The 19909-nt window shown below is 38.0% G+C and overlaps 1 pseudogene; it reads left to right on the top strand.

Annotated features, from left to right (window-relative positions):
- LOC128867285 (probable cytochrome P450 6a14) overlaps positions 1-4520 on the top strand; it is a 53660-nt pseudogene extending 49140 nt beyond the window's left edge.
- Positions 4521-19909: the final 15389 nt, after the last annotated feature.

Raw genomic sequence — 19909 nt, 5'->3', positions numbered from 1 at the left:
TAGCAACAACAAATAGGAAAATATTTCTTTTGCTTACACCACCAAGTATTAATTTTCACAACTGGCGCAATTCTTGTCGCTCTCGTACTAGTATCACTTCTTGCAATCAAATACCAGTTAGTTTAAACTAAAATGTTTGCTGAGTAGTTTGGCTCTTCACTGCAGGGTGTGAATGAATTGTAAGTGTGTGCGTTGCTGCGGAATAATTTCCCCGCACAGGCATACACAGATATTTATAAACAAGCATATACGAGTATGTGTGCATGCATGTATGTAGTTGGGACGTGTGTGAACTTTTTGTACTTTTCCTTCTGTTTATGTGTATTTGTTCCGTCTTTATAAACTGTCTAATTGCTGATGTCTGCATTAATACGCTTTGTAATTTAGAGTTGTTTTTGCTATTGTTACGGACTCATTGTCTGGCACTGTTCGCAGCAAAAGCACTTCAAGTGAAAATTCAAGTACCACTCAAGCACTGAGTACTTCCGCCAAGTGTGCGTACGCTACAAGTACCACCAAAAAATTAACTTTTAGTGACAATACATGAGTGCACGTACACATGCACTCACTAAATAACACACTTGCATATACATATATATGAACACACATGCTTGAAATTTTGAAGAATAACAAAGTGATCCACATTATGATTTGCTAATTGCCAAATTGCGCCTGGAAAACGACATTTTGTAACAAAAAAAGGGAAACGGAACGTACAAGGATTCGCTATGCACCCTGTGTAGTTGTGTGTGGTTTTGTACTATGGTATGCGTTTATATTCATTGGCGCATGTAACATTTTTAGCTGCGCTGCAGTACTACTTGTCATACTCATTAATTATCACTTACTTGTGAACTTCCACTTGCACCTTCACACGCATTTCTGCACCTTTGACTCTCGCGCTGTTACCACTTCGCTTTTATCTCTTGCCTTTTCGCTTTTTGCAAACCGTAAGCGTGTGCTCATTATTTTCGCACTGCAGCTGCAGAACTTACCATACATCCATGTGTATGAATATGTATACCCACTTTTCACCTGCGCTGGGAATTATGCAACAATAATTGAAATTTAATGAGTACACAAAATTAATGCAATGGTTGTGACGGCATTATTGCGCAAGAGAAGCGGTAAGCCTTTACTTGCTTTATTAATTTTAATTCTTTTAATTAATTTTATTTTTTTTAATAACGCCGGGTAGTATCTTTTTCGCACTCTTTGCTGGAATGCGCACCCACGCTTGGGTCTCTCAGAGTGAAAAGTGGATGAAAATAATAACGTCTGCAATATTTGTTTAACCCTTAAATGCGCGTTGTCGCTTATATGCAACGATCTTAAAACTTGCGCGTATGAAAACTGATTTTAGTTTACTTCTATTTAGAACATAATTCCATTAGAGTTAGCAAATGGATACTTTTGGCAATGAGACAGATATCACAAGGCATTGTACTCGGATCGGTACTGCATTTGCTCTATACCTCAGACCTGTCAGTGCCAAAAAGTGCAAAGTAGCTAGATTTATTGACGACACTTTTATTTTAGCTGGTCCACCGAATGCGAATTGCTGATCCACCGAATGCGAATTGATGAAATCCATGGACGAAGTTATTACATGGTCTGAAAATTGGATTATGAAATTGAATGAAACCTAATCAGTTGGCGTGGATTTCAAACAAGAAAATATATATAAACTTGCATATATTCTTTCAGCGATACCGTCATATGCCGATACCGCCAAGTATCTAAGCATGGCTTTGGAAGTAAAGCTCAAATGGAAATAGCTCAATTTAAAAATGTAAGAGTTTCAAGGGATAATTGGCAGAAATTCTGAACTGTGAGCTCAACCTAGGCTGCCTATTTACAACCAAGTGCTATAACCGGTGTGGACTTCAATTATGGGGATGTACCACATTAGTGTTACACAGCCATTCCAAAATAAGATAATCAGGGGAATCATTAAAACTCCCAGCACCAGGATTTAGCTATAGAAACTATATTAGATTCAGTCAATCTCTTTGCCTTGAAAGACGCTGAAAGAATAAAAACAAAATAGCAGAGAAGCTTCCGAACTAAGTAATGAAGCAACTGTTACAAGAAGATTAAAGGGAAAAAACCTCAAGAACTGTTATTAGTTGTAAACCAGATGCAAAGTTGTGGATGCTAATTATACTTGTGCGAGGGTAGTTTGAAAAGACCGTGCAAAGTCGGATAGATGGCACCACTGGCGCTCATCGAGGTTAGGTATAGTAGCATCTGTTGGAAGAACACAAACCAAGTTTCAGTCAGATCGATCTATTTTTTTGTGTTCGCATTCGTTTGAATCGAAGAAGGCGAGTGATTTCCCTGGTACCCTCGGACTATTAATTGTTCCCCAATATTTTGAAGAAAAGGCTATTAAGAAAAATATTTTATTCAAACAAGGAGGTGATTGCAGAAACGAATCTGTATTTTTCAGGCCGGAAAGATCGACAAACTATAAGGACGTTGAAATAAGTGTATAAGCCATTATTACCTTTATGTATGTTCATATCTTAGTCAACATATTTTTGGCCTAGACGTATATCTGTGTATCTCTCTCTGTATCTCCCTATATCTTTCTGAGTCTCTCTCTCTCTCTTATGCACGCATTTCTTAAAGAGCTTTTTCCCAAGCTTGAATGCTCCTAAACAAATCTTATTCTTGAAAGCTTTCATTGAGTCAGTCTATTAGATCAGCGTGAAAACAATTGTCACAAACCACTTTTGTAATAACAAGAATAACAAGAATAGAACAGTGACATTCTTACCAACTTATTCTGTATTCGTATACTTTTAGCTCTTTTCGTGAAAGTGGTGAAAAATATTCAAAATAAAATTAAATATTCGTGAAAATATTCATCGCTTATTTTATTCAACTGCTATCAAATGGCTTGGCGTTAGCTATTTCCGGCATACTCATTCCCATCTCATTAACTTACTCATATTACCGCCATAAACTGAACTACTTTTAACATCGTGGCTTACCCTATGTGGCAGCTGATATCCTGCGCAGCCAGCGCAATTCGAAGCATCCGCAGCGCCTACAATCATTTTAAGGCGAGCACGCCCATCGCAGGCATATTTCTCCACACTACACCTATAATTGTCATACTCGACTTGGAGCTGGTGAAACGTGTGCTGATCGATGATTTTTCAAACTTCTCTGATCGTCTGAGCAATCAATCACTTAACAAAGATTTGCTTTATTCACTTGATAACACAGAATGGCAGGCGTTGCGCCGCAACTTGACCCCTTGCTTCTGGTCAGCTAAAATGAGTTTCATATTTCCGCGCGTCATCAGAGCTGCTGAGTGCTAAGTAGCCAATGCGGATGCAGTTCTTCCAAGCGAACGTCACACTATAGATTTACAAATGCTTTGCACCCGCTATGCCACGGATGCATTAGTCAGTTGTGTGTTTGGCGTAGAGTTGGACGGCGCAGATGAGTCAGTGGAGGCGTTGCGCTGGCACATAAATGAGCTATTGACGCGCGAGTGTCAAACGCGATTTTCAGCTAATTTAATGATGACAAATACGAGTTTGTGTTGGGCCAAGTGCACGCATGCTTAAGTGGTGTCACCTAATTTGAGTGCACGCCTAGCGGATGTAGTGCAAAAGGTGTTTGAAGAGCGAAGAACACAAAAGACGAAACGAAATGACATTCTACAAATACTTATTGATATGCTGGCTGATGAGCAAAATGAGCGCAATGAAGCTAATGAAACTGACAATGAGCGCAAAGCAATGGAATTGGTCAAACAATCGTTTGCCACACTGCTAACCGGTTTTGCTAATACTGCAACAGTACTGGCACATTGTTTGCATGAACTGGCTTGCAACGTGGAAATACAGCGGCAATTGCGCCAGAATATTGTGAGCGTGTTGCAGAATTACGAGCTTGAGTTTAGCTACGAAGCAATGGGGCACATGTACTACCTCGATCAGGTGGTGGCAGGTGGGTCAACGTAAATTTAAAGACATAACTAACTTAGTATTAGAATTGGAAAGCTCATTTATACTATATATCTATATCTATGCAGAAACATTGCGTAAACACCCTGTGACAGAGATGCTCATGCGCCACACACTCAGCGACTACCCTGTTCCCGGCTCTGCTCATGCAATCGAACGCGCCACTTGTGTGTTAATACCCGTGCATGCCATACACCACGACCCAACGGTTTATCCATCCCCCGAGCAATTCGATCCGGCACGCTTTGAGGCAGCGGCGGTGATGGCGCGTCACGCATGCGCTTATTTGCCGTACGACGATGGACCACGCAACTGTTTGGGCAAGCGTTTGAGCAAAATGTTAATCAAGGTGGCACTTGTGGCGCTATTGCGCGTCTACAAAGTGGAAGAGGACGCGGAACGCGCTGAGAAGTCACCAGCAGATAGCGAAGCTGTTGCGGTGAGCCATAGAGCTATTCCTATAAAAATGCAAAGAATTTAAGTAGTGGAAGATTTGTATTTAGAACTTTTATTTTAAAATTTATAGTCGCATAGAAGAGCAAAAAAATTTTTTTAATTTAGTAAACTAAATTTCAAATCATACTCAACCAATTTCTTTACATAAACGGACTTGTTTAAACACAAGCAATTTTTTAATACGAATGACTTCATTTTTGTTGGTTATTTTATGGGTATAAGAAATGAGAAAAATATCTCTGAAAGCTTGCATATTTAGCCCTTCGCCACTTCGTCTTGTGAATATATTTAAGGGATTAAGCTTTTCCCAAAAGAGCTTACACATTATATGTTAGTAAAGCTTTACAGTATTTCGTCTTCGAAATTTCAAAAAAAAATTATTTAGTTCTAATTTAATGGTAAATATTTTATTACTAACTTTTCATATTGCGTACTGAGTTTTACAATTGCATTAAATAATAAAATATTTTTTTACTTTAAATTTTTTGTTACTCTGACTGCACTGCACCTTTGCTTATGAAGAGGGCCTAAGAGTGTATTTTTTTCTTAGTCTAGCACTTTCAATATCATCGTCAACGCATGTCGGTGATCATACAGGGCCTCTCAAACTCAAGTTTAATTTTTGTCAATTTTTTACTTTAACAGCTGACAGATGTTTTGTAGAAACCCCAAATTTACAAAAACGTGTTAAATTTTACTCGACTTTAACCAAAAACCGGACAGTTTGCAATCACTGCTGTTTACTACTCCGCCACCGTAACGGCAAACTCTCTCGTCGCTACAGATCTCCTTTTTTTGCCGCTTTTCGCACCTGTCAACTGAGAAATCGAACGCGAAACAGCTGATACAACAAGCACGATAGTCCCACACTGTAGCCGATAATTAAGTATCTAAAATATTATATTATATAGAAGTAATAATAGTACATTAAGTAGTATAGTAATTAATTTCTCATCAGATCTAGAATATTTTATTTAGATATTTTTTATTTAATAGGACTATGAATAAGTTCGTCCGGTTTTACAACAGATGGCGTAACTTGATTATTATTCCATCGATCCACATTTCCAAACATTCATTGGAGAGCTACTGTCGTAAGGCACAAACGTCAGTATAAGTTTTTTATTTGAAGCGTAAACAACAATATTTTTACCACACTTGAAAATGTCGAATTTCGTGCCAAATAATGTGTTTTTGCGGGGAATTCTTCTTCATTATTTTAATATGAAGAAAAAAGCAGCCGAAAGTCATCGTATCTTGGTGGAAGTTTATGGTGAGCATGCTCTATCTGAGCGAACGTGCCAGAAGTGGTTTGCACGCTTTAAAAGTGGTGATTTTGGCTTGGAAGACGAAGAACGCGAGGGTGCGCCGCCAAAGTTCATGGATACCGAATTGGAGGAATTGCTCGATCAAGATCCGGCTCAAACGCAAGAAGAGGTTGCAAAAACTTTGGGAGTTGATCAATCAACCATTTCCAAACGTTTAAAAGCCATGGGAATGATCCGAAAGGTAGGCCATTGGGTGCCGTATGAATTGAAGCCAAGAGACGTTGAACGCCGTTTTATGGCATGCGAACAACTGCTTCAACGGCACAAAAGAAAGGGTTTTTTGCATCGAATTGTGACTGGCGATGAAAAGTGGGTCCATTACGACAATCCAAAACGTCGGGCAACGTATGGATACCCTGGCCATGCTTCAACATCGACGTCGGCGCAGAATATTCATGGCCTGAAGGTTATGCTGTGTATCTGGTGGGACCAGCTGGGTGTTGTGTATTATGAGCTACTGAAACCGAATGAAACGATTACGGGGGATGTCTACCGACGACAATTGATGCGTTTGAGCCGAGCACTGCGAGAAAAACGGCCGCAATACGCCGATAGACACGACAAAGTTATTTTGCAACATGACAATGCTCGGCCACATGTTGCACAAGTGGTCAAAACATACTTAGAAACGCTCAAATGGGATGTCCTACCCCACCCGCCGTATAGTCCAGACCTTGCGCCATCCGATTACTATCTCTTCCGATCGATGCAACATGGCCTGGCTGACCAGCACTTCCGTAATTACGATGAAGTCAAAAAATGGATCGATTCGTGGATTGCGGCAAAACCGACCGAATTTTTCACAAAGGGAATCCGTGAATTGCCAGAAAGATGGGAAAAAGTAGTAGTAAGCGATGGACAATATTTTGAATATTAAATTTGTAACCATTTTACGTCAATAAAGTTTCAAATTTCGAAAAAAAACCGGACGAACTTATTCATAGTCCTATTAATTTTCTTTTTTTTTAATCGCAAACCTCTCAAGAAAAGTAAAAAGTTAGGTAAGAAACGGTCCTTAAAAAATATTTAAGCAAATTTCGTTTTTCAATTTTTCTTAAGAACTTTACAGGTCTCAAGAACTAAACTTCATTTTCGCTACCTGCTTTTGGCCAGAAATAAATGCATCTCCGAGCTTTCTAATAAGCATATTTCCGGCCTAAAAGAAATCCCATAATTTTTTCCTCCAGACTTTTCTAGACAAATACCTCCCAATCTCCGGAACTTCATTTCAATGCAAGTCGATTTTTTTAAATAAGGTCAACAAATCTCAACACATAAAATCTCCGAAAATTATTTTTTCGGGAAAAGCTTTTCCAATCAGGGAAAGGTCATACCGGGGCTAAAAAGGAATTTTTAGTCAATAACTCTGTCACAATCCATCCAATACATTTTGACAGTCTACTTCTACACAAAACAAACCGTGCACTAATTTTTCGGCAACTAAAATGTTCAGTCAAAATACAGTGAATGGATGTTTTTGAGAGGCTCAATTACTCTTTGCATAAATTTTAAAACGATTTTGTTCCTAATATTTATTTATTTATTTATTTTATTTATTTATTTATTGTCTTTGAATGGATACATTCTTACAGACTATATTAAGCTAATGTACAATAGTTTATTAGTTACTAAGAAAAGAACGATTTAAGATGATTGACTAAGATGCCATACGGCCATGTAAAATCAGCACCAGAAGAATTGAAAAACATATTTAAATCTGAACATGCCCTAGGAATCGGAGCATTCATCCCATAGTTGGTTCTCGAGAAGCCAATTTTAAAGGTTTCGTACTGTCGGAGCCTCATATTGGGTATATTAAATTGAATTTTACTTAAGAGGGAAGGACAATCAATAGATCCAGAAATAATACGAATAATAAATGAGCACGATAGAATAGACCGTCTGCTATCAAGTGGTTTTAAGTCAATTAGTAAACATCGAGAGCGGTACGATGGTACAGGTTCAGAAAAGTTTAAAGATCGGAGCGCAAAACGAAGAAAGACTTTCTGCACTCTCTCAATCCGATTAGACAGACCTATTTGGTACGGTCTCCAAATAATAGCGGCATACTCTAATCTTGATCTAACAAAAGCACAATACAATGTTTTGAGAGTGTGTGGGTTGGTAAATGCAGAACAATTTCGGCGAACGAATGCTAGCATCGCATATGATCGTCTTATGACGTGGTTAACATGGCTGGTGAAATTCAGCTTAGAGTCGAAAATAACGCCTAAGTCTTTAATTTCCTCAACGGATTGCAAAGGTAAGCCAGCAATATTATACGAAGTATGCAAAGTGTTGTTTGATTTAGCATATTTTACGTGAAAGCATTTGCTAATATTTAGTGACAGATGGTTTAAATAGCACCAGTTCCGGACATTGTGCAAGTCGGTTTGCAACTTTTCAGAGTCCCTAACACTGTTAATCACCGCAAATATTTTAAGATCATCAGCATACAACAAGTGTTCTGCAAATGAAAAGCAAGAACCAATATCGTTAATAAAGAGTATAAAGAGGAGGGGTCCTAGAATACTTCCCTGTGGGACACCGGAGGATGCAATAAATGCACGGGATGTCGTATTATCGACGGCTACAACGCAGTGTCTGTTGGACAAATATGATTTGATCCAAGACAAAAAAGTGGAGTGTATACCCAATGATGCAAGCTTCGACAAGAGTATTCGGTGCGATACTTTGTCAAACGCTTTAGAGAAGTCTGTATAAATTGCATCAACTTGAGATCTGTTCTGGAAGGCTGAAATGCAGTAATCATTGAAAATAGACAAGTTAGTGACAGTGGAGCGACTTGCAACGAAACCATGTTGGTTGGTAGATATTAGGCCTTTGACAGCAAAATATAACTTATCATTTACTGTTATCTCAAAAAGTTTTGAGACAGACGAAAGCTTCGAAATCGGTCTGTAATTGCTAACATCGTTTTTATTTCCACTCTTAAATATAGGCGTAATGGAAGTAAATTTCCAGTCGTCAACAAAAATACCAGAGGACAACGATTTATTGAATATAATTGTAAGAGGCTCAGCGAGACACAAGCAATTCTTCAGCAAAATGCCCGAAAGGCCATCCGAGTCAGTTTTCGTTGTAGACTTAAGCTTCGTAATACCCTTGACGACATCAGTAACAGATAGGTACAAAGTCCCAAAATTTAGAGGTGAAAAACTATTAGAGGGCAAACTAGAATCGGAGTCTAGGTCGGGTTCAAAATTAGAGCAAAAAAAGTCAGCAAATAAATTGGCAGATTCTATGGCAGAATTTGCATATTTACCATTATAAAAAACATTGTTTGGCACCATTGAGCAAGACTTTTTTGATTTGATGAATTGCCAAAAGGCCTTCGAATCCGAAATAATATTGTTTTCGAAATTCAAGATGTAATTTCTATATAAGAACTTGTTCAAACAGTTAAACTCTTTTAAATGGCATTGAAATTTTGAGAAGTGCATTGGGTCTCCAGACCTTTTATACAGTTTAGAGAATTTGTTTTTTAGATTCTTTAGGTGCCTAAGCCGTTTGGTATGCCAAGGTGACTTATATACTTTCTTATGATAAATAGGAATGTGCTTCAAACAGAGCTCAGAAACCTTAGTCTTAAAAAAATGAAAACAAGAGGTAACATCATTGTCGTGGAAGGCATTACCCCAGTCAATACTTAATAAAATTTCGTTAAAAATTGAGAAGTCGCATAAGTTGTAGTTAAATTTGATGTTAGGCTCATCGGATACCTCAGAAAACTCATAAAATTCCAACTCAAGAGAAAGAGGAACATGATGTTTATCAGTTAAAGATATGGGAGCAATGCCTTCAGACAATGTGTAATTGATGTTATTTGAAATGAACACTAGATCTAGGATTCTATTAAGGCTATTATAAAAACCATTGATTTGTGATAAATCAATGCTTAAAAAGCTATCAATGACATGAATTTCGGCTGAAGAATTTACATTAGAAGCCATAAAAGCAGCCGAGTTTCTAAGTGGGGACCAATTCAGGCGACATAAATTAAAATCACCGAGGACACAAAGATGACTGTCACCAGCTATGCTTGATGCTAATGACACAACATTGTCAGAATGTGCAAAGTATAAATGATCCGGACTATTCGGCGGAATGTAGGATGCACACACATAAACTGTTCCAGATGAGCCATAAACACGTACACAAAGCTGATCGATGAGTGTGTCAGAATTGGTAAGTGTAACCAATGATGCCCGAAATTTTCTCCGAACAGCAATGAGAACACCACCTCCTCTGGAACATCCAGATTTGACAGGGTCACGGTTTGATGAGTTTATTCCCACACTTCATGAAATCATCGGCGACCACCAATTTCGGTTTACCAACATATCGCTCCCGATTTATGGCCTCATTTGTGCTAACAAAAAAAACAAATTTTTTTCTTTAATTGCGCATTTAATTACTGCATAATAGCCCACAAATAATGAATGAGTTAAATATCTGCACACAAACTAAATCAAAAATATTGGTATTTAAACAATTAGGTTTTACAAAATCCACATAAGGAGCAGTACATGAAAATATTAAGCATCTTCTCCATATTCTGACCTAAATTTTGGCAAAATGATGTAGGTGTATGTGTAAGCAGATATTGGTAAATATATATCGTTACCTGTAGGCGCATATAATTAAATATACAACTGCAGGATACCACAAATGACACATACACATACGCATATTTAGTGCAGTTACATGCAATGATAAAAAGTGGAAAATTCAATCAGCGCAGATAACGTGCAATGTTGGAATTTTATATTATTGTGCACACAGTCGTCGACTACACTTCGTACCGAATAGTTGTGTTAATTTTCGCTGCGTTACTTCTCTCTCAGAGTGTTCTTACTCTCCACGTGCTTAGTGCAATTGACTATAATTTTCTAGTTGTGAAGTGCAAAAATACAAATAAAAGCCTGAAGTGTTGATTTCTAATGGAATATAATATTCCGTTCCCCTCGGGGAACCGATTTGACATACTATCTGATAGTATGTCAATTCCCCCCAAATCGAAACGAAAAAAAACAACCAGTGCAAATAAAGACCTTTACCCATCCCTACCATCGCCAATCACCAAAACTGTTAACCAAAATGATCCCAAATTCATCATTATAAAATCCTCTGAAGAAAACAACAAAATTTCCAAGTATAGTGTGTTCGCTAAAAAGAAAGCCCTTGACGGAATAAGTACAGAGTACAGCTCCGTAAGCATTCTCAAGGACGGCAGTTTATTAGTACTTACAAAATCTAAAAAGGTGGCTGAAAAGTTCATGAAATGTAAAAATCTTGGTGGCTTATGCCCAATATCTGTGTCCCTCCATGAATCTCTTAACACGTGTAAAGGTACCATTTATGACAAAAACCTAGCCGAAACCGATGAAAAAGAAATTATTGAAGGCCTTAAATCGCAAGGAGTCGTAGTTGTCTACAAGTTTACCAAAAAAGTAAATGGAAATCCAATGCCAACAGGACGAATGGTTCTTACATTTGACCTTTATAAAGTCCCCCAAGATATCGACGTTGCATGGTATTCCCCAAAAGTAGAAGAACATTTCCCAACACCAATGCGTTGTCGTAATTGTCAGCTTCTCGGTCATACCACTAAAAAATGCAACAACAACACCACCTGCGAGGTCTGCAATCTCCCCCCTCATACCCCTGAACTATACCAACGCAAAATGTGCGCCAACTGCTTTGGTCCACACCCCGCTTCAGCTAGAGACTGTCCTAAATACCTTGAGCAAAAACAAATATTGAAAATTAAAACACAAAATAAGTGTAACTTCAACGAAGCCAAGCGGCTATTCAAGCTACAAAACCCGTTCTCAATGGAAAACAAACGTACGCATCCGCAATAACCGAACCTTCCCCTGTCCTACTAACTAGTCCAACCGCCGAAAATTCACCATCTCATCCTATCTCAAAAACAACAACTTCTGGCACTTCTCAAAATACAGCAAATAACATAAACGCGAATAAGCCACCCGCACTCCCTTTACCCAAGCACTCACTCAACTCAGAAGATAATACCACAACACACTTCGCATCTCTCTCCCCCAACTTTCTTAAAAATAACAAAAGCACTACAGTACAAGAATCATCATCTCTCGTAACACAGCCGAACACAACTTCCTCACTTACTCCAACATCTCACAGCATACCATCACATAACTTGAGCTCGTTTACAATAAACAACTCAGACATGAGTGCCCGGGCACTCACAGTGCATACGCCTCACCTCAGTGCAAACTCTTTTAATAACTCAATCGAAAATCCAATTCAATCAGAAACTCTCTCTAATTACCAACTGCCCGATGACTACAAGAATTATGTACATTATCAACTCCACTCTACATCAGTCTCTCAGGTTCAAGTTGATGATATAGAAATAGATCACGACGAGCCTACACTATGAGCTGTTTTCATTTAACAGCTTTTATAGTGAATTATAATTAATATTATACATTTTGGTACTTAATATTCTACAATGGAATATTAAAGGATATCACAACAATTACCAAGATTTAGAACTCTTAATAAAAGATCGCAGACCCCACCTTCCACATCCACCAAAACAATACTCAGCGCATTTTCATAATTCCCCTCATATAACTAACGCTACGCAAGGCTGTGGCATACTAGTGCACAATAGTATCCCACATAAAATCTTAAATATCACCTCTAACATCTCAGCAGTGGCCGTAGAAGTTAATCTTCAATATCCGGTAACCATTGTATCTATATACATTCCACCACTCCAAAAGTTTTCGGTCTCCGACTTGGAGGCAATCACCTCATCAATTAACACACCTGTAGTTCTAGCCGGAGATTACAATAGCTGGAGCCCCCTATGGGGCTCACCTAAAGCCAATCCCAGAGGCATAGTAATAGAAGACTTTATACTGAGTTCAAACCTATGTGTACTTAACAACAATAGCCCAACACACTTCTCTACACACAATACTTTCACACTCGTAGACATAACTTTGTCGTCACCCCAATTACTCCCACTTACAACTTGGTACACGCTAAAAGATTTACACAACAGCGACCATTACCCAAAAACCCTAAGCCAGCTAGATTCAATACAGCTAATGCTAACTGGGATAAATACCAAGTCGCTCTTAGCTCCAACCATCTACCGGAATTTACGCAAAGGAACACTAATAAAGAAGCAGCGATTATCTCAAAAGCAATTAGAAATGCAGCAAATGTAGCTATACCAACAACCTTCCACCCATATAGATCAAGGAAAGTCCCATGGTGGAGTCCCGCTTTAAGCGATCTCCATAAAGAAAAAGTTAAAGCCTGGAGGGAATATCAACAAATAAAAACTCTCGATTCTTTGATTAATTTTAAAAAGAAGAACGCCCTATTCAATAGGGAAAAGAAATCGGCCAAACGTAGAAGCTTTGAAAATTTTACGAAAGAAATTAGCCCAAACTCCGCAACAGCAACTATTTGGAAAAGAATAAAAACTCTCACAGGTACATATAACCCCACTAGCATCTCATCTATAAATATAAATAGTTCAAACATAACAAATAGAAGCGACATATCTTTCGAATTTGCCCAACATTTTTCAAAATCTTCTGAAAATTCCAACTTCCCCACGCAATTCATCGCATCTGCCAGAAACGTTAATACGCGCAAACGATAATACCGACAATCTAGCAAAACATCTCGAGACCGATATCAATTTCAGTGAACTGGAGTATGCTCTAAAATCGGTGAAAGGTACCACTCCGGGATTTGACAAAATTAATTACGAAATGCTAAAAAAAATACCGAAACCCACAAAGCTAAGACTACTCCAGCTCTACAATTCCATTTTCGACTCCGGAGTGATTCCACAAAGTTTTAAGACTGCCACAGTCATCCCAATACTCAAACCAAATAAAGAACTAAACGACTTAAGAAACTATAGGCCCATTTCACTAATTCCGTGCATGAGCAAAATCATGGAAAAAATAATCGCTACAAGGTTGATGTGGTATTTAAATACCAAAAAGCTTCTATCTCCATTCCAAGTAGGATTTCAGTCCGGGAAAAGCACCTTAGATGCACTTCTCTTTCTCGATCACCACATATGTAAAAATCTCTCAAAAAAGAATCACATTTCTATCCTTTCCGTAGATTTTGCCAAGGCATTTGACAACATCGGTTGTCACGTGGTCTTGCAAAAACTACAGGAATGGCATTTGCAAAAAACGAAATTGAAAATAACCACTATACTATACCTAACAATAATAATATGAAAATATTAGGTGTAACATTTGATTCCAAATATAACTTTAAGTATCATTGTTCTAATATAAGGAACGCACTAGCTACCAGGCTGAACATTATAAAATATCTATCCTCAAAAAAAAGTTATGTAAATACTAACACCTTAATCGATATCACCAAACTAACAATTCTGAGCAAAATTGACTATGGATTACAAATCTATGGCACCACCTCTAAAAATCACCTCAAGATGATCAAAGGCCCTTACCATTCTGCTGTGAGAAGAAGCCTAAGAGCATTTAGAACCACGCCAATAAAGAACTTGCTAACCGAAGGGGGCTCTCAGACAATCGAATCCAGAATAAAATATCTCAGAAGCCGTATAATTTACAAACTCTACTACTACTCACCAAACGTACTAAGTCGTGAAATCCAGCTACTTAACAAACGAAAAACGGCCATAAAAAGAAAATTCGCCTTGTGTGAGATAAAGGAACTTGCAGAATTTCTCAAATTAAGTTTTTCCCCACCAAAACTTATGCCAGCAAAAATCCCACCATGGGAACTTGACAGCAAGATATTTATCAATGAGTTGACACTCCACCACAAAGACAAGACATGTCAATCTAATTTTCAAAAGCTATACACTAGCATCGTTACTCCACTAAAGCAGGAAGGATGGAGCTTTCTGTTTACCGACGGGTCAAAACAAAAAGACGGTGTATCATTTGCTGTTACAGACGAGAATGGACTAACACAGTCCCACGGATTACTACCACAATATGCAAACATATTTGACAGAACTACAGGGATTAATCTCGGCACTACAAATGGTCAAAGAAACCAACAAATGCTACGTGATATGTACAGACAGTAAATCGGTATTCCCAGCTTCCCAAAAATTTCACATAAGAGACAGCCCATTACAATCGGTGCAACAACTACTTATGAGCGCATCACCAAAAATAAAACTGATGTGGATCCCATCTCACTCAGGCATCTTGGGCAATGAACAAGCAGACCTAGCTGCAAAATCCTCGTTAAAAGACTGTCTTCACGTCTTCATGCCATTTGATGTGAAGTCACTAAAAACCTATTACTCTAACGCTCTACGTAAACATCTTAATGATGAATGGTCAACTTACATACATCCATACAAAGATATAAACCCTCTCGGTGCACAGATCAAACTTCCAACCAACACTTCAACATAGGCCAACAGATGCTTCATACGCCTCAGATTGGGGCACACACTTATAACGCATGAATATATTTTGCAATCGAAATCTCAACCCAAGTGCCACTTCTGCAACAATAACAACCTAACAATTCAGCATATTTTATCAGATTGCCCAAATCTTCACGCTCAACGCTCTCAAGCTTTTCAAACACAGAACACACTCCCGCTAATCCTACGACACCCCTCAGAATCTAATATAAGACTAATTGTTAACTTTCTAAAAGATATTGAAATGTTTCACTTAATTTAAACCTTTAGAAATAAGTATTATAACCATATGACTAAGCCGATAGCCTTGGTAGCTTGTGCTAAAAAGTTATTTTGTAATTTTAATTATAGATAACAAATAAATAATAATAATAATATATTATTGTGCAATATCGTATGCATTGAAATATGAAGCCGCTATTCCCATAGAAGAGTGCAATTGAAAATTGAATTGATGTCTATAGAGGATGGGCGGGGCTGTGTGAGGAAGGAGGGAACCGAAAAACAGACCCATCAATATTCAACTACAAATCAATGCGGCCACTATGAATTACGGTAATATTTAGAGTGCGCATGATAATGCATAATTTCAGCAAATGATTTAAAAGTTCAAGTTGAAAGCTTTTCTAAAATATGTGTAAAAGTTTGTAAATGATTTGAAACGAGCTCAGTAGCGAGTTCATTAAAATGAAGAAAAATGGAAAAAACAAACCAATTAACTATTTGGGCTTTGTTAAATTCTCATACTGCCGTCGATGTTTATTGGCTTAAAAGCACTTGCCATTACTATCACTACTGATTGTTCTTTCCTTCTGAGTAAAATTCAATTTAATGATCCTAATCAAAATACTCGACAGTATGAAACCTTAAAAGTTTGATTTCTATGGCATGTGAGGATTTAAATTTCTTTTTCAATTCTGCTGGTGCTCATTTGACATGGCTTTATGCTATCTTCGTCATCCATTTAAATAGTTTTTTTTTTTTAGTAATTAATATACCGCCGCCGGCAGCCGCCGCACAGTGCGGCCGATTCCCGAAAAGCTGGCCAAAACTCAAAAAATTAAGTAATTGATTCAAAATTTCTTACTCGGGGGTTGTCGGAGTCGCTGATTACGAATTTGATCTTAAAATTTTGAAAATCCACCCCCTTCCACCCCTATTGGCCACCCCCTCACGTGAAATAGCGTATATTCAATAACATAATCAAGATACATGTAAATTTATATGTTTTCGGGGTCGCAAGGTAGCAAGTGGTAGCAGCTGAATCTTGTTTTATTCAGTAACCATTACTTTTTTGAGTAACCTTTAATAGGTTTCAAAGCAGCATATGACGGCGTTGTATTACTATACAGTTTGAAAACTCAAATTTTATAAAAAAAATTGCAAAAAATGTATCTACGTATTGCTGCAGCTAAAAATTTTGTGTCGAGGTATTGATATGTACTAAAGATTTCTCGTATTTTACTAACCTTCCGAAGATGATTCCATTTGGTTTTGTTCAATTTACTCCATTACAAAATCTTTCAAATGTGTACAACTTTCACTATTCATCGACAGTAATACGATGCTCAAACGAAGGCCACGTTGCGACTGAAAATACAGAGGATACTTAGGGTACAGGACGTTGTTATGAACGGTTTTCACTACTCAAGGCATTACTGTAGCCAACCCAAAGCCAAAAAAGCTCTATCTAGAAACTTTTTTTTTCGACTTTTGGCCAGCTTTTTGGGAATCGGCCGCACTGTGCGCCGTGGCCGAATGAGTTGGTGCGTGACTACCATTCGGAATTCACAGAGAGAACGTCGGTTCGAATCTCGGTGAAACACCAAAATTAAGAACAAGATTTTTTTAATAGCGGTCGCCCCTCGTCAGGCTATGGCAAACCTCCGAGTGTATTTCTGCCATGAAAAATATCCTCATAAAAAAATATCTGCCGTTCGGAGTCGGCTTGAAATTGTAGGTCCCTCCATTTGTGGAACAACATCAAGACGCACACCTCAAATAGGAGGAGGAGCTCGGCCAAACATCCAAAGAAAAGGGTGTACGCGCCAATTATATAATAGGACTATGAATAAGTTCGTGCGGTTTTTTTTCGAAATTTCAAACTTTATTGACGTAAAATGGTTACAAATTTAATATTCAAAATATTGTCCATCGCTTACTACTACTTTTTCCCATCTTTCTGGCAATTCACGGATTCCCTTTGTGAAAAATTCGGTCGGTTTTGCCGCAATCCACGAATCGATCCATTTTTTGACTTCATCGTAATTACGGAAGTGCTGGTCAGCCAGGCCATGTTGCATCGATCGGAAGAGATAGTAATCGGATGGCGCAAGGTCTGGACTATACGGCGGGTGGGGTAGGACATCCCATTTGAGCGTTTCTAAGTATGTTTTGACCACTTGTGCAACATGTGGCCGAGCATTGTCATGTTGCAAAATAACTTTGTCGTGTCTATCGGCGTATTGCGGCCGTTTTTCTCGCAGTGCTCGGCTCAAACGCATCAATTGTCGTCGGTAGACATCCCCCGTAATCGTTTCATTCGGTTTCAGTAGCTCATAATACACAACACCCAGCTGGTCCCACCAGATACACAGCATAACCTTCAGGCCATGAATATTCTGCGCCGACGTCGATGTTGAAGCATGGCCAGGGTATCCATACGTTGCCCGACGTTTTGGATTGTCGTAATGGACCCACTTTTCATCGCCAGTCACAATTCGATGCAAAAAACCCTTTCTTTTGTGCCGTTGAAGCAGTTGTTCGCATGCCATAAAACGGCGTTCAACGTCTCTTGGCTTCAATTCATACGGCACCCAATGGCCTACCTTTCGGATCATTCCCATGGCTTTTAAACGTTTGGAAATGGTTGATTGATCAACTCCCAAAGTTTTTGCAACCTCTTCTTGCGTTTGAGCCGGATCTTGATCGAGCAATTCCTCCAATTCGGTATCCATGAACTTTGGCGGCGCACCCTCGCGTTCTTCGTCTTCCAAGCCAAAATCACCACTTTTAAAGCGTGCAAACCACTTCTGGCACGTTCGCTCAGATAGAGCATGCTCACCATAAACTTCCACCAAGATACGATGACTTTCGGCTGCTTTTTTCTTCATATTAAAATAATGAAGAAGAATTCCCCGCAAAAACACATTATTTGGCACGAAATTCGACATTTTCAAGTGTGGTAAAAATATTGTTGTTTACGCTTCAAATAAAAAACTTATACTGACGTTTGTGCCTTACGACAGTAGCTCTCCAATGAATGTTTGGAAATGTGGATCGATGGAATAATAATCAAGTTACGCCATCTGTTGTAAAACCGCACGAACTTATAAATAGACCTATTATATATAACGAGAACACATCGTCTGACCAACCAAAAGTTCGTGCAGTACTGAATGCATGCTGACCTCAATAATGCCCAAGCATGCCACTATGTCGCGACATGTCTGTTGGACCAGCGCTTCACGGTGGTTAAGTGTGGTGTTTCACCCCAAAAGTCGAAAGAAATTGATCACTGCTCTATATATTTTCTATATATTCAAAACTTAACAAATTTTGAAAAATGTTCAGCAAAATTGTAAAAATTTTGTCGTAGTTTCATTTCTTCAGACAAAAAAAATTTACATTTAACAGGAGGCAGCGTCTGTAATAAGAATCAGGAATACCAAAGTTGCTCTTTTCTATGAAATGTTGCTCTTCATGCATTTTGTAGTATTTTGATATCAAATTTATAATCACTGAATGCCACTAAATACATTTTTGTAACTTTAAAAGCACTACCAACATAAATCATCACAGTTAAGCTATTCGAATAACTATTCCCATGCGTAGCCTCTACCTGAATCAACCACACCACCTGACTTGCTCTACACTTTGTACAACCCTGCAAAGTGACATTTATAAATAAAAGTAAAAATGAAATCATTTTATATCTTGTTGCAATTTCACACTCGAGCGCGTCAACTCCAACAACAACTACAACCACTGCATTTAAGAAGATTTACTTGGCTCGAAGAAAGAACGCATGCATTTAAGCATTTGTAAACTCTGCTTTACCTTGGGTGGTTGCCAGAAATATTGCAATGCACTTTGTCAGATTACTCAAAATTAATATGGCATACTTAGGTATATGCGTATGTATAGTAATTTATGTGAGAATTCGAATGCATATCGCATGTAAAACTCTGAACCGTAGCAAAGCAGAATCAAACTTATTTTGGAAATTTATTTTACAGGAAATTCAAACAAAAACCATGACAAATAAAATGCGTACCAAAGGGGAGAATACAAATTTTTGAAAAAATTTCGAATTAATCAGTTCTTTTCTATCACATATAAGGCGTTTTACGAAAATGATTTTTAATAGACACTTCAAAGCGAGTGTGCGAAAAATAGGAACAGCTACGATTAGAATAATCTGGATATATTTACAGAATGGCTTAAACTGTTAAATGGAGGAAACGCGCAAGACTGCCGAGCAAAAAACAATTTAAAAATTCAACCCCTCTTGAATGTACTATAAAACTGCAGACTTCAAATATATATTAAAATTCTGATTATAAAATTATAAAAAAAATCGAATAAATATTCCGAGTAAAATTATATATATATATATATATATTAGGGTGTCCCAAAAAAATTAAAGTGTT

This window comes from Anastrepha ludens, chromosome 6, assembly GCF_028408465.1.
Source record: "Anastrepha ludens isolate Willacy chromosome 6, idAnaLude1.1, whole genome shotgun sequence".
NCBI classification, from domain to species: Eukaryota; Metazoa; Arthropoda; class Insecta; order Diptera; family Tephritidae; genus Anastrepha; species Anastrepha ludens.
This window is presented reverse-complemented; position numbering and strand designations above follow the sequence as displayed.